Source organism: Physeter macrocephalus, chromosome 8 (genome assembly GCF_002837175.3).
Source record: "Physeter macrocephalus isolate SW-GA chromosome 8, ASM283717v5, whole genome shotgun sequence".
Taxonomy (NCBI): Eukaryota; Metazoa; Chordata; class Mammalia; order Artiodactyla; family Physeteridae; genus Physeter; species Physeter macrocephalus.
Window position 1 is genome coordinate 62,911,785 of NC_041221.1, and position 14,540 is coordinate 62,926,324.

General features: G+C 42.4%; 1 protein-coding gene across 21 annotated transcripts in view; it reads right to left on the reverse strand.

The window, feature by feature from the left end:
- The window catches only part of PDE4D (phosphodiesterase 4D), a 739,244-nt gene that overhangs the window by 170,861 nt on the left and 553,843 nt on the right, over positions 1-14,540 (reverse strand). The gene's annotated exons all lie outside the window — the stretch shown is intronic.

Consider the following 14,540-nt stretch of genomic DNA (forward strand, 5'->3'; position numbering starts at 1 on the left):
AGAATCTGCCTGCCAATGCAGGGGACACGGGTTCGAGCCCTGGTCCGGGAAGATCCCACATGCCGCGGAGCAACTCAGCCCGTGCGCCACAACTACTGAGCCTGCGCTCTAGAGCCCACGAGCCACAACTACTAAGCCCACGAGCCAAAACTACTGAAGCCCACGTGCCTAGAGCCCGTGCTCTGCAACAAGAGAAGCCACTGCAATGAGAAGCCCACGCACTGTAACGAAGACCCAACGCAGCCAAAAATAAATAAATAAAAATTTTTAAAAAGCTATGGAGGCAGTCAAGACACCAACCTCAATATGCCCTATTGTGAATTTAGAAGACAGAATTGTGTAAAAGACAGAAGACCAAGAAAACAAAAAGCTGTTCACAGCAAAACTAGGCCTCAATATGTGTGAGAATTCACACTTTGAAAAAAATAAAAAAATAAAAAAAATAAAATAAAATGCAAGTGCAGAAAGTAGCACAGCCAGGGCTACACAAGAGGCCCCAGGCATTCCAAATCTGAATGAATGTTTTGGACATCTAGCAGGCTTAAGGGATTAGTCTAGAGTCCTACCACGTGGGAGGTCCAAATTCAGAGCCTTCGAGCTGAAAGGAAGATGTTCCAGTTGTTTTGATGGAGGAAGAGGAGCCAGTGCCCACCTTTCAAAGAAAGAGATCTTTTCTGGGTGGGACAGCCGGGAGGGAAGCTCTGAAGTAGGATCATCACAAATAGAAGAAATGGCTTTTGGGCTAAATTTGCTCATTCTTCTTGATTGGGTGACATGCCTCTGGAATCTTCTCAGAACACTCAGTTTGCTGGCTGTAAGTATTTATTTTTGCAGGAGATGCCAGGAGCACGGGCAGACTGGACTTCTAGTCTGCCACTCTCATAGACATTTTCCTTCATATCACATACTTTAGTTTGGAATTTTATATTCAGTACTGTGATTATATGATTAATACTGGCCCTTCTCCTGGCCCCCAATTATAGGGACTAAGACCAAGGATAAAGCCTCTTTGGGTCATCATTGGATCCCAAGAGCCTTGCTTAGGTCTGGCACATGGGAGACTACCAAGAAATTATTTGTTAAGAGAATGTTGTCCAAATTGTTGAAGAGACTAGGTCTGGAGATCTAACCCAAAGGCAGGCAATTCATGGGCTCACTCGTAACCAGTGGCCTATAATATACAAGGAGAATGAAAAAATTGTCCTATTGTATTTGTAAATTTGTAGGTTCTGTTTACTCGTAACTATAAATGAGAAATTGCAAGTAAGGTAATTGGTGTTAGGAGGTGTCCAAAAAAATGCATCTGTAGGTGGTCTGAAGTAAAACTGGGGCTGGAGAAGCTTTGGCAAGCCACGTGCAAGCTGGGACAACAAAAAAGCAGAGGATGAAGACTGGAAGTGAGTCCACAAAAGGAAAACACACTGGACGTGCAAGCAGACAGACAAACGGCAGAGTCTCAAGAAAGATACTATATGTCGTACAAGCAAAAGAGAAAGTTGAAGGTCTCTAGAATGTGATAATTCCTCAAAACTTTAACACCCTCATTCATGTAAGAATGACTTTTATTTTGACCTAGTTATTTCTGATAACCAAGCCAATCTGATCGTAATGTTACCATATGCTGATGAGGGACTTTTGTGAATTACTCTGTGAAGAGAAGATGCCTGCTCTTTGCCAGCAGCTTGGGAATCTGGAGTCCTTTCTTGGAACTCTTAGAGTATTTCCAGGAAAAGTCACCAAACAGCTTTGATTCAAGGAAATGAAACTCTTCTGTCCTGTACTGACTGGTTGAAAAGATGGTCACTTGAGTAAAATATAATTTTGTTCAAAGTACTACGTCACGGTGTTCCCCTCAGCGTTTACTGAAATTGAATTATACATAGGAATTTTACTCGTCTCGGATCTCACAGTTCTGGGGTTGGTTTCTATCTGTTGCCTGGAGCTCACTTCCTGGTAGTGATCAGAGCGAGAGGCATTCTAGTCACTAGAGACCATCTGGAGTTCAACAAAAACCTAATTCGTGAGATCTCTGGCAGGAATGAAATTCCTTTTTATAATCACTTGATAATCACAGACAGTACTCCTTGTGTATGGGAGCAGAGGGGCACAGGCTCTTGAACATAACCATGCTTTGTCTTGTGCTTAAAACTGGGCACCACTTCTAACTTAGAGAGAGAGATGTTAGGAAAGCAGAGGCGGAAAAATGACAGATGGGGCAGGGTCTGGACCTGGGAGAGACTGCAGTGAGGAATGAGGGGACATCTTGAGGGGAGTGTGATGCAGGATTAGGGGGTTGAGAAGAAGGTAAGGAAAGAGATGTTAGATAAGGAATGGGAGGTCCCAGAGAAACGGGGGAAAGTGAGAGATAAGACTGGGGAAAGAAGAAGCAGAGGATATAAAGAAAGGGAAATGGGAAGAGAGTATAGTGCAGAAGATAAGAACAGAGGAGGATGTGGAGAAAACTAAAGTGAACTTCAAGGAAATGAGAGGGACAGCAGAATTTTGTTCAGGGTGTGGAATCTGAAATATAACTGCCAAGGTTTGAACCCCAGCTCTACAACTTTCCAGAATTTCCAACTGAGGGAAATATCCTTAAATTCCCTGAGCCTCAGTTTCCTTTTCTGTAGAATGATGTAATCCTTCTACCTACCTCAGTGGGTTGTTGTGAGAATTAAATGTGATCATGTATGTCAACTCTTAACACCACGCTTGGCACAGAGCTCGTGTCACCGTTACCGAGGTTTAAAGAGGAGGAACAGAAGAACAAAGGAAAGAACGAAATGAAGGAAGTAGGGAGGACAGATAGTCAGACAGTGGAAGAATGAAAAAGATGTAAGTTTCTGCTAATGATTTTAACCTTACTTTCCCCATATCATCATCCAAGTTTCTATGCCCACTATCTCATTTCTACCTGTTTTAACGATCCTCGGGAGAACCACATGTGTGTCGAATATGAATACCTTTTTTTTTTTTTTTAGCCACACGTGGCTAGTCTGAAATGAATTGTGCTGTAATTGAAAACACACACCACATTTCAAAAGCAGTATGAAAAAGTAGAATTTACAATTATTTTCTTAATACTTTCTATATTAAATGTTGAAGTGATAATATTTTGGATATACATAAAATATAATTAATTTCATCCTTTTTTTTTTTTTTTTTTTTGTGGTATGCGGGCCTCCCTCTGCTGTGGCCTCTCCCGTTGCGGAGCACAGGCTCCGGACGCGCAGGCTCAGCGGCCACGGCTCACGGGCCCAGCCGCTCCGCGGCACGCGGGATCCTCCCAGACCGGGGCGCGAACCCGGTTACCCCTGCATCGGCAGGCGGACGCGCAACCACTGCGCCACCAGGGAAGCCCTGAATACCTTTTAAAATGTATTTTTGTATTGAACTAACCTGTAGTAGTCTGCATTTCCTTAAGAGTTAAAATTGTTCCCTGGAAATGAGTAAGATTAAAGCTACACAAAGCTTAAACCAGTCATCCAAAAAACCATTTGTTTATTTTCCCTTCCTCTTGACTGTATTGACTAGCCATTTGATGGAATTAACTAAATTGACTGGTTATTTTGAAATGTGTTAACCCAGTGGTAGACAGTAGGGAAAACAGAGCCCCTAGTGTTCTTGGTGGTGTATCTTTCCAAGTTTCTCTCCACAACACAAACCACTTCCTTTTACTTGAGGTCATTTTGCTTTTCTCATTAGTCTCACAGTCCAGGGGCTAGTGCTGAGTGCTGAGGCAGCTCTAAGTCCAAGACCATAAAACAACTAAATAGAACTGGCCCAAAGCACAGAAGGAAGGCTCTACGGAGTTGGTCTTCCCCTCTCAAGAAAAGGAGAAGGAAAAGTGGAGGGGTAGGGTAGCCAAAGTATGAAAAGAGATATGAAAGAGGTCTAGTCTTACACTGGGGAGGAGGGATGAAACTACAGACCAAATCAGAAGGAAAAAACTCACTACGCTCATCACAGAAATGCTCCAAGGTGCACTTGGCACGGAGCTGCACGCTGGCAGATCACAGACATTCCGCGTTAGAATTTCCACAAAGCTGAATAAATAGTGCGCTCATAGACCCACCAGTGACCAGGGTGTGAGAGCCCAACCCTCACTGGCCATGAGTAAGGCTACTCTTAAATGCCACTCAGAATAAAGCAAAAGGAGTTTTATCCTTCTCACAAAAACCTGTCCTTTAACGGAACCACCTGAGTTATTTAACATACTGGCCAATGAAACAATAGGCCAGTAACAGCATGGCTCCTCACATTCTGATTCAGAAGTGTGACACCATGGCGAAGACCATCCTTCACTCACTTCTTTCAAGGTATTCCCTTCTATCAAAGGGTTCAAGAAGCATAGTTTCATCCCACTTTTCCTTGCTGTGCAGGAGAAAAAAAAAGTTTTCATTGTTGGCGTCTACTGCCCTATGTTTTGCTTCTGTAGTCTCCTTAATTATCATTGTAGGAAGTTCTGAGAAGAAATATAAGGTGAGGACTTTCCGGAGTTCGGGTCTACTGGACACACACAAGTTGAGCATAGTGGTGTCCTAGTACCACACACTGTACAGTGAAGACAGCAAAGAATTCACGTTGCATTGGGCAGGCTATTTGAGAATACAGAGGCATAGACTACAATTTTAGAACAATTTCATTAGTTACGCTAGAGGTAGGTACAGGGCCATGGAAACACAGAGGACAAGGGCCTGACCCAACCTGAGGAAGGGAACAGGACTTAGATTTCAGGTGTCACCTCACCCAAAGAATGAGGTGAAGTGAATCAGGCAATTAAGAGATAAAAGTGAGTTCTAGATGGGAAGAAGAGAACAAGCAAACACAGCGAGTTGTGAGACACAGTGTGTGGGTGGAAAGCGTCAGGTGGCAGGGACTGCCCGGAGAGGAGGTATGGTGTACAGCTGGGCAGGGGCCTTGCGCACCAATGCCAAGGAGATTAGATTTCATCTTGTGACTAATAAGGGTTTTATGACGTTTTCAGAATGTCTCAGTTTTCAGCTACGTCAGTTTGGTTGCACTGAGGAAGGCAGAGCTGAGGAGAGTATACCAGAGACAGACTATTTAAGAAAGTGGTTCTCAAATTTTTTGATTTATAGTAAGAAATACATTTTCATGGCAAAATGGCTGTGTGTGTGTGTGTGTGTGTGTGTGTGTATCTCAACATTTTCATAAAACAATACTTATCCTTGATATTACAGATGTGGTTTGCTATTCCATTATTTTCAATTCAATTCTATATAATATTTTTTATAAAATGCTACATGCAACCAACAGTTATAAAAACACTATTTGGGGCACTCCTACTGTAATCCAGGGGAGAGCTGGTGAGTCCTGGACTCGAGAAGTATTAGTGAGTTGGAGAGGAGAGGACAGATTTGAGAGATATTTAGAAAGTAAAATAAAAACATAGTTCATAGATGGGTGTATGGTTTCCAAGTTTCACTCCAGGATAAAAGTGCTTCTGATGGAGACAGGAGAAACTGATCTGCAAAGAAATGGATGAATCTAGTTTTGAAAATATTAGAACACCATTGGGCATTGGGCTTTTGTATTGGATATAGGAGTCTGAACATCAGGGAAGAGGTCTGAGTAGAGATAGAGTTTTGGGAATCGCCTTCACAGGACGGGCAATAAAACTACTGAAGTACATGAAAACATCTAGAGAATGCACAGAATGAGAAAAGCAATGAGTCACATCCAGAAGACTCATGTTTAAGGGGGGGACGAGGGGAGGAAGACCGATCATGGAGGATGGTGAGAAACAGTAGCAGAGCAGCAAGAAGAGAGTGGCATCACCTGGGAGAGAATGGCTCCCATAAAAAGGTGTCGAATAAATATTTACTGAGTAAATGAATGAGGAGAGAGCTTCAGAGGGAGGCCTCTAAGACAAGCAAGGAGAAGGCAAAGCAGTTGAAGCAGAGTGTGTGTGAGAAAGTCCTGCTACAATGGGTTGAGGAATTCATGGGCCGTGAGGATGTGGAGCCACCTGACTGCAGAGAACTTGCTAAAGGATCAAGAAAGGGTCTGTTCCTAGACTTTGCTATTGTTTGGTTTTGTATTGTTTTTAAGATTGAGAGAGACACGAATAGGGAAAGAGCCAGAAGAAAAGGAGAAATTGGAGATGCGAGAAGAAGAAAGGAAATAGATGGAGCAAGGACCTGGAGGTGCTGGGAGGAGAGACAATCAGCAGCACAGAGGCAGGCGCTGACTTAAAGAGGGAAAAGGGACGCATCATCTGCTGAGACCGGAAGGAGGGAGACAAGGATGGGTCTGGATGGCAGGAAGAGGATGTAAGAGCTGAGGAAGTTCCTGTCTTGACAACGAGTTTCTTCATTGAGCAACGAATAAAATAGTTTGCTGAATGGTGATGAGCAGCTGCTGGTTCAGGAGGCTTGAGAATGGGGAGGAGGTCTGGAATAAGCATCAAGGTGGCTGAGAGAGGGAACAGAGCAAGGATTAAAATGTCAAGTGAGTCTCAGGATCCAGCTGAGGTGAGCGCTCTTGACTTAATCGGAATTCCAGTTTAAAGTATTGTGACATGGGAGTTTTTCCCCCCAGGAGTTCAGCTAAGGAAGTGGAGAAGGCAGATGGTGAAACCGACAGAGGGGTGGGTTTCTCCCAAGAGGTATAAGAAGAACAGGATGGCAAGGTAGTTGAGAGAGACTGGGTAGACAAGAAGGAGAGGTTGGGTGAGGGCTCATGTAGTACTCGAGGGAGATTGAAATCCTCAAATTAGGGGATTGCCGGAAAAAAATACTTTATTTCCCAGTCTCCTTTGCAGCTAGATGTGGCATGTGATGGAATTTGAGTCGAGGAGATGTAAATAGAAGCATTACGTGGGATTTCTGGGAAGTCTCTTCAAAAGGAAGGTGTGGGCTTCCCTGGTGGCGCAGTGGTTGAGAGTCCGCCTGCCGATGCAGGGGACGCGGGTTCGTGCCCCGGTCTGGGAGGATCCCACGTGCCGCGGAGCGGCTGGGCCCGTGAGTCCGCCTGCCGATGCAGGGGACACGGGTTTGTGCCCCCGTCCAGGAGGATCCCACATGCCGCAGAGCGGCTGGGCCCGTGAGCCATGGCCGCTGAGCCTGCGCGTCCGGAGCCTGTGCTCCGCAACGGGAGAGGCCACAACAGTGAGGCCCGCGTAACGCAAAAAAAAAAAAAAAAAAGGAAGGTGTGTGCTGTTCTTCCTCCATCTTGCTACTAGCAATTTACATGTGATGGCTAAAGCTCTGGAAATCATTCCGGACCATGGATGTAAAGTCCATAATCTAGGGACGATGGAGGAATTATCTGAAAGAACCATAGGTCCCTGACAGTCTTAGAACATCCATACCAGCTCTGGACTCCCCACTCTGGGTCTCTTTTATAGGAAAGAGATATAAACTTCTGTCTTGATTAAAGCATAATTTTTCAGGTCTCTTTCACTCTAGCTGAACAAAATTCTAGCTAAAATAGTGTGTATATATAGCAACTGGAGCACATATAAGGCCCGCTTGGAAGAGAATGTGAATGCTCCACAATGTAATCCCTAAGCGGGGAAGTCAGTAAAGAAGCGTTGCTCTTTTTACTTTTTTTTTTTTTTTTTTGCGGTACGCGGGCCTCCCTCTATTGTGGCCTCTCCCATTGCGGAGCACAGGCTCCGGACGCGCAGGCTCAGCGGCCATGGCTCACGGGCCCGGCCGCTCCGCGGCATGTGGGATCCTCCCAGATCGGGGCGTGAACCCGGTTCCCCTGCATCGGCAGGCGGACGCGCAACCACTGCGCCACCAGGGAAGCCAGCGTTGCTCTTTTTAGAAGATTATAGACTGCTCTTGATTTGGCTGGACAGGAAACAAAGTTAAAACTTGGACCTCATTAAATTTTTATAAAATAAAGCAAAATAAAGCCACACGGATATTACTGGGGTTTTTTGCTTGTAACACTAAGCAGTCTTCTTTGCACTTTTTGTAAAGAGATGTATTAAAATGAATGACAACATTAACACCCAGGATGACACATTTCCATTGTCTTATACTTTTTTTATCCCCTCTCTGAAGGGTCAGAAATTCCCGTCAGTCAGCATAAAATGGTTTAAGCCCAAGCCTAGTAAATCACTTGTATTGCGTTGTTTTTAAAGTCACTAGCAGCTGTAGGTTTTAAGGTCAGCCAAATCATCTGCCTGGGTCACATGTGTTTCACATGTCAAGTAACGTATATGGGATCCACTCCACGCAGGATTGTACGGAAAAAGACATTTGCAAACAACTGATCTGGAGCCATGTTTCCAAACAGCTGCTATGGTTATTCGGGTTAAGGGTTACTATTGTAAACCATTTGAATTTAGGGCTATGTTTCCAATCACTCAAAAAGAATATTCATTACAAATCACAAGGTCCAAACCAAGAAGTCCAGTTTCTGATCATAATGACACTCAATAAGTATTCAATCAGGATAAAAAGTAATAGTCGATAATTGTGATTATTATCATAATGAACTTATTCAAGTGCAAGTGGGAAGAATGTGTACCGGGTAGAGAAACAACACCAACCAAACACATAATTAAAATGAAACCTAGTTAAGCAGCTAAAGAGAAAGGACTTCAAGCACGGAGACTTGGCTAATCCTCCTCTAATTCTTGCTCCAGGCAACATTGACTAGAAACAAAAGAAGGGACTCCCGGATGCTAATAACTCCCTCCACAAGCTTGAGTAATTGGTATCATGGAGACAGACTGATGGAACAGAGAGGGGATGACCTCAGATTTAAGGAGTGTAGGAACAGAAGAACTTTTTTAAAATTCACATTTTAGTTCAGAGCATAGTTAGAGATGTCTGGCTCCAACAGAGGGAAGGAAAAGGGTATTGAATTTTCAGGAGTAGCTCCTCCACTGGGTTCTCCTAACAAATGGAATCTAAAAAAAACAAAAAATGGTTCTGATGAACCTAGGGGCAGGACAGAAACAAAGACAAAGAACTAGAGAATGGACTTGAGGACATGGGGAGGGGGAAGGGTAAGCTGGGACGAAGTGAGAGAGTGGCATGGACATATATACACTACCAAATGTAAAATAGATAGCTAGTGGGAAGTAGCCACAAAGCACAGGGAGATCAGCTCGGTGCTTTGTGACCACCTAGAGGGGTGGGACAGGGAGGGTGGGAGGGAGACGCAAGAGGGAGAGGATATGGGGATACATGTATACATGCAGCTGATTCACTTTGTTATACAGCAGAAACTAACACAACACTGTAAAGCAATTATATTCCAATAAAGATGTTAAAAAAGAAAAAGATAATTGGCTTTGAAAAGTGGCTCTGACAGTGAATTTTTATTGAGTCCTCATAATGTTCTTGGTATGTGCTCTTCAAAAGCCCGATTGGTTTCCTCATCTTGTGTATACTCACTCGTCCTAATGACCTTTCATGTGTGAGACGTGCTGAATGAAGAAGATTGCCTTCTGACCATATAACTCCTCTCTGCAGGTTTCAAGGCTGGTGTCTATATTTTAGTAAGCAAAATTATAGTCACCTCTAAGTCAGAAGAGTAGTGCAGACAGGCATAGACAAATACCCACTCTAGCTAAGTATGGGCTCCCTTCAAGCTGGGAAAGGTCTCTCAGCTCTGAGTCACTTATACAATCGAGTCCCTGAACATGTTTCTGTCCCTAATATTTTGTTGCTCTAGGCAACCATCAAGTCTGCATGAAGACTTTTGCCAACTGGAGAGGATGACTGGCCAGGGGAACCAGAATTTTCTTTTAACTCTTTGTTGAAAACTCAAAACAGCAAATGGTGTCAAGGATAGCCTCTATCTATTGGGAAAAGCAGAATTCATACATTGATTTAGTGCATCTTATATTCACGTCTTAGGGAAATAGAACTAAAGAAAATAAAGGCAATTAATCAGAAGCATGCATTTTTTAAAATAGTAAAACACTATAAAAAGAGCTAGTTGGGTCCTTAGATATTATCTAACCTAATATCCTCATCTTATTGAAGAATAACCAGGTTAAATTACTGACCAAATGTTAAACAGGAAGCTGGTGACGGAGCTGGAATTATAGCTCTGCTCCCTAAACCCTGAGGTCATTGATCTTTCCACAAGTTTCACAAGCCCAGTGTCAGATGCAAAATGAAGGAATGTTAATAAATCACAAGCCATCACCTCTGTTTTGTAATAGCAAATGGTCCTGGGTGAAAAGGGTTGTTTTGCTGAGATGCTGGAAGCAGTCCTAAATCTCTGTGGTTAGGTAGTGATCATCCGTTAACACTCCCATTATAAAAGTCTAGCCAGGTGGGACATTTCACTAATTCTAAAGTATTTGGGAAATGTTCAAGGTCCATCATTGCTTATTGTCTGAATTTGATCTTTGGCTCTTCTGAATTCTTATGACACTTACTCTCTGTGGCACAATCCTGGGACTAAGATTCATGGTACCTTTTCGTGTACCTATGTACAATTATATCTTGCCAAGTCCTTGGGGGTGGTGGGACTACATCTTATTCATTTCTGTTTCCCTGAAGCCCAGAGCACAGAATTAAACATGTTTTTGTGGACTGGTTAAAGATAAACCAGTATTAATTTTATTAGCTCTAGGAGTATAGTAACAACTTACTTGTTCAGAGATTAATTATCCAGAAATTTATACTATTCTACACCAGTTAAGTAGGTGAAATGAACTCCAGACCACTAGTTAAATGAATTTAAAGACATATTTGTTATATGCATTAAATATCCTAAAGCCTTTCCTCTGAAACGGATTGTCCCCAAACCCCATTTTTATTTTGAGTTAATTTGCTCTTATTTTAGGCTCAATGCAACGGCTTGGTAAACTGGTTTGTCAAGGAGAAAGGAGCAGCAGATCAGAAAAGATGGCACTAAGGCCAGTTCAGTACCAACATCAAGAAATGGCCATTGGGAGCAGGAGATGAAAAATTAAAGTGCAGCCAAGTTTGGGGACCTCTACAGTAGGGGGGAAAAGTCCACAGATCATTAAGGGCATCTGTGAATGACACAGAAGTATAAAAGCAGATGTGCATAATGTGACCAGAGCCACTAAAAATGATTTAAGTACATTCAGTACACGCCTTTAAGGGATTAAGAAGGAACATAACAGTTTTTAAAGATTTTTATTCCAAATAGTTAATATAAGATTATGATCCTTGGTTTTCTAGAATATTTGACATACCGAACATTTTCTCCTAAATGAAATGTAGGTAATCTAGGCACTGAGATAAATCAGGCTTCAATTCTATATTGGAATCCAAGTATCAACCTATTTTTATCCTATATATAATCCTATATATCCCATATATAAGATTATAAATCTTCATATATTTCAGAACCATTTTACGTCCACTCAATAAAATCACACAATTGGTAGTTACTAAATCCTACACATGGGTCCTTCTTTCATCTTTTACAACTATCTCTTCCTCTTCCTTTATATTCCTGATATCCAGCTACTTTGCTGGTGTAGGGCCTTTATTGGACTTTTTTCTTGAACAGTGTTATTGTCCTCCAACTGGTCTCCAAACCTTTGATATTTTCTTCCTTCACTTTTCTGGAACTTTTAAAAGATTCCCAGGTGATTCTAATGAAGAGATAAGTTTGTGAACCACTATCCTAAATGCTTAGCACACCATTCATTTGACTCTTAATTACACCCTACAGTAGAACTAACTCCTTTAACGGCAGACATTAGATGTCTCTGATTTCTGAGCTTAGCTGCTCTTATGAAATAGTTGCCTCTTAATAAATATTCACTGTTTGTGAAAGGTGGGCCTCCTCCATTTTCACCTTCTCCTTCTATTTATTTACCAACTACTTGCAAATTCTTAGGTGCCATTTCTTCCAGGAGACCTGTATCTTGCTTTGGATCTCCAGCAGAGAGGTACTCATGTTTTCTCTGCTCTTCCTTTTAGAGATGCCATTTGATGCGTAAGCACAAAGACACAAAGATGGTGGGTAGGAGTGGCTCTCTTAGCTTTAACTTTTCCTTGTAGGGAAGCACCTCAGGGGATCTGTCACAGGTATAAATCTACCCTTCTTTGAAGGTCTGATTTGAAAGCAAATTGGGCTACATTCTGCACAAAAGGCATTTTAAACGTGCAGGTGTGACTGCCCAAAATAACAGCAATACTTTGAACATTTACAGAACGTTTCCTTGAATGATATCAAAACAATTCAGCTCATAAAGCCTCAGGAAGATGGTGGACAAAATATCCAACTAATATATAAATAGGGATTGAGTGCATTAACTCTGCTGGTTTTTTGTTTCAAGTCCCGAAACAACGGGAAATGTAAGTAGTGAAAACTAATATTTTTGGCAAGCTGCCTTCAAATGGCGATATCTAATTTTGAGACTCTTCTAGGAAATCTAATCCTTTTTAAATGTTTGCTGAATTTTTGTTACCAATTCACAGACACTTATTTGTGTTCAGAACCTAACAATTTTTTTTTTTGGCCTTTAATTTGACCAAGTGTTAGCTTCTATTTGATGTTCTAAAGTAAGGAAAACTATTGAACAAATTAACAAAAATGGACTTCACCTATGGTGAGGGAGAAATTAGTTATCGAATTGACTTTTTTTTAAATTGAAGTATAGTTGATTTACAATGTTGTGTTAGTTTCAGGTGTACAGCAACAAAGAGTCATATAAATCTGTTTGATTCTTCTGGTTAATATTATTGAAATGTGTTATCTTTGTACCGTGTTTCTCCCAGAAACCTGAGAAATCTAATCTTTTCCTGTTTTCCCCTTTCCTGGCTTCTTCTACCCTTTTTCCTCATATTCATTGCCGTGAGCTCAAGACTTTCAAAATTCAGAATGGGGACTGGGGTGCATTCCTATTTTCCTGTATTTTGAAATCTGTTGTAAAGTAAATATTTGTTATGAGTGAAATATGTCTGAGGACTGTTTATCATACTATGGTTTTTATTTGGCTTTGTCCTAGCATATTAGTTTAAAAAAAATTTTTTTTTTTGCCCCATTTCAATGGTTCCTTTGAAGTCTTGTTTTGACCAGCTGCTGAGCTTTTTGTGGCTGTCCATTTACATCACTTTAAAAAATGGTACATAAATGAAATTTGAACAAAATGAACAGTACTTTCACATTGTTTCAAAATCAAACATGTTCCTAAGGAATCTGATTTGTGGCAGATGGAGAACAAAACCTTCCAGAGGGAAGGCTGTTAAATGAGTCTTAATTGCTTGCACATGAAAATACAGTGACTAAGATTGTGTGCACAATTAGGAATTTAAACACATAGAAAAGGAAACAGGCAGACATTTTTTCAGGCATAGCTGGTTTCTTATGAACACAGACAACAGAAGAAAAGTTAGTAAGGGAAAGTGCTTTTAAGAGAAATTCAGTTGTTTTCTTTACTTCATTCTTCCTTGTGTCAAGCTTCCAGGTCTAAAGAGGTTCATTTGCCTCTGAAACTCACTGATGGAAGTGTCACAGTACACTCAAGAAAAAAGAAAAGTTTATTCAAGAATTAGCATTTCATTTTTAGTTTCTCTTTTGTGCCAGATACTAGGTGCTTATACATCTCATTTAATCCTTATTGTAACCCTCTGAGGTAGGTTTGTTATTACCTACATTTTATAGATTAGAAAGTTGAGGCTTACAGAATAACTTGCCCAAAGTCAAATGGCTAAGAAGTGGCATAGCTAGAATTCTCTGTATTGATTCAAGGAATCCAAAGCCCACCCTCTTACAATGCCTAGCTACACCCCTGGAAAAAGATATATACCTTTGTAAGAAACTAACACTAAGGGTGGCTCCATTTCCGGTTTCAATTCTGTCATGCCTTGCTGGTGTTGGGTGACACGGTGTGGTGAGGTTGGAGGAGAGGCCAGAGTCGGTCAGGTCTGGGGAAGGCTGGATGCCGGAAAAGGTGTAGTGAGGAAGGTAGGACTGGTCCTGGGTGAGGGGTAATGGAGATGGCGGTCAGGGCTGAGATGCTAGAGACAGAGGCCAGGGCCTGCTGCAGGCTGGGTGGCTTCAGAAGCTCAGTCAGAGTGTGAGGTGGAGGGGTGTGGCAGGCAGGTGGCAGCATGTAGTCAGTCAGAGGTCAGCACCTCCATGGCTCTGGAGGCAGCAGCCGTGGGGCAGTGAGGTGTGGCCTGACTGATTCTGTCCTGGCGCATGACACTCTGTCTATCTAGCTTCCCAAAGCCTGGGCCTGGGCTCTCCTCCTCACAATGACTCTGACTTTCCAAGTGGGTAGGCTGCGCAGTGCTCCACAGTGACCTTCCATTGGCCTTCAGAGAGTTCAGCCCATCTCATCCCACTGATGGACCTAAATGCCTTTTCTCGGGGACCTCAAATTCTCCTTCAGATTCTCTCTCCTTGGAAAACCTGCACTTTCCTGGAATGGAGATATATAGGCTGGTTCTAAGGGGCCTTTGATGAGTGCCAGTGTGTGGATACTCTTTTCTTTTTTTTTTTTTTTTTTGTGGTACGCGGGCTTCCCCCTGCTGTGGCCTCTCCCGTTGCGGGGCACAGGCTCCGGACGCGCCGGCCCAGCGGCCATGGCTCACGGGCCCAGCCGCTCCGCG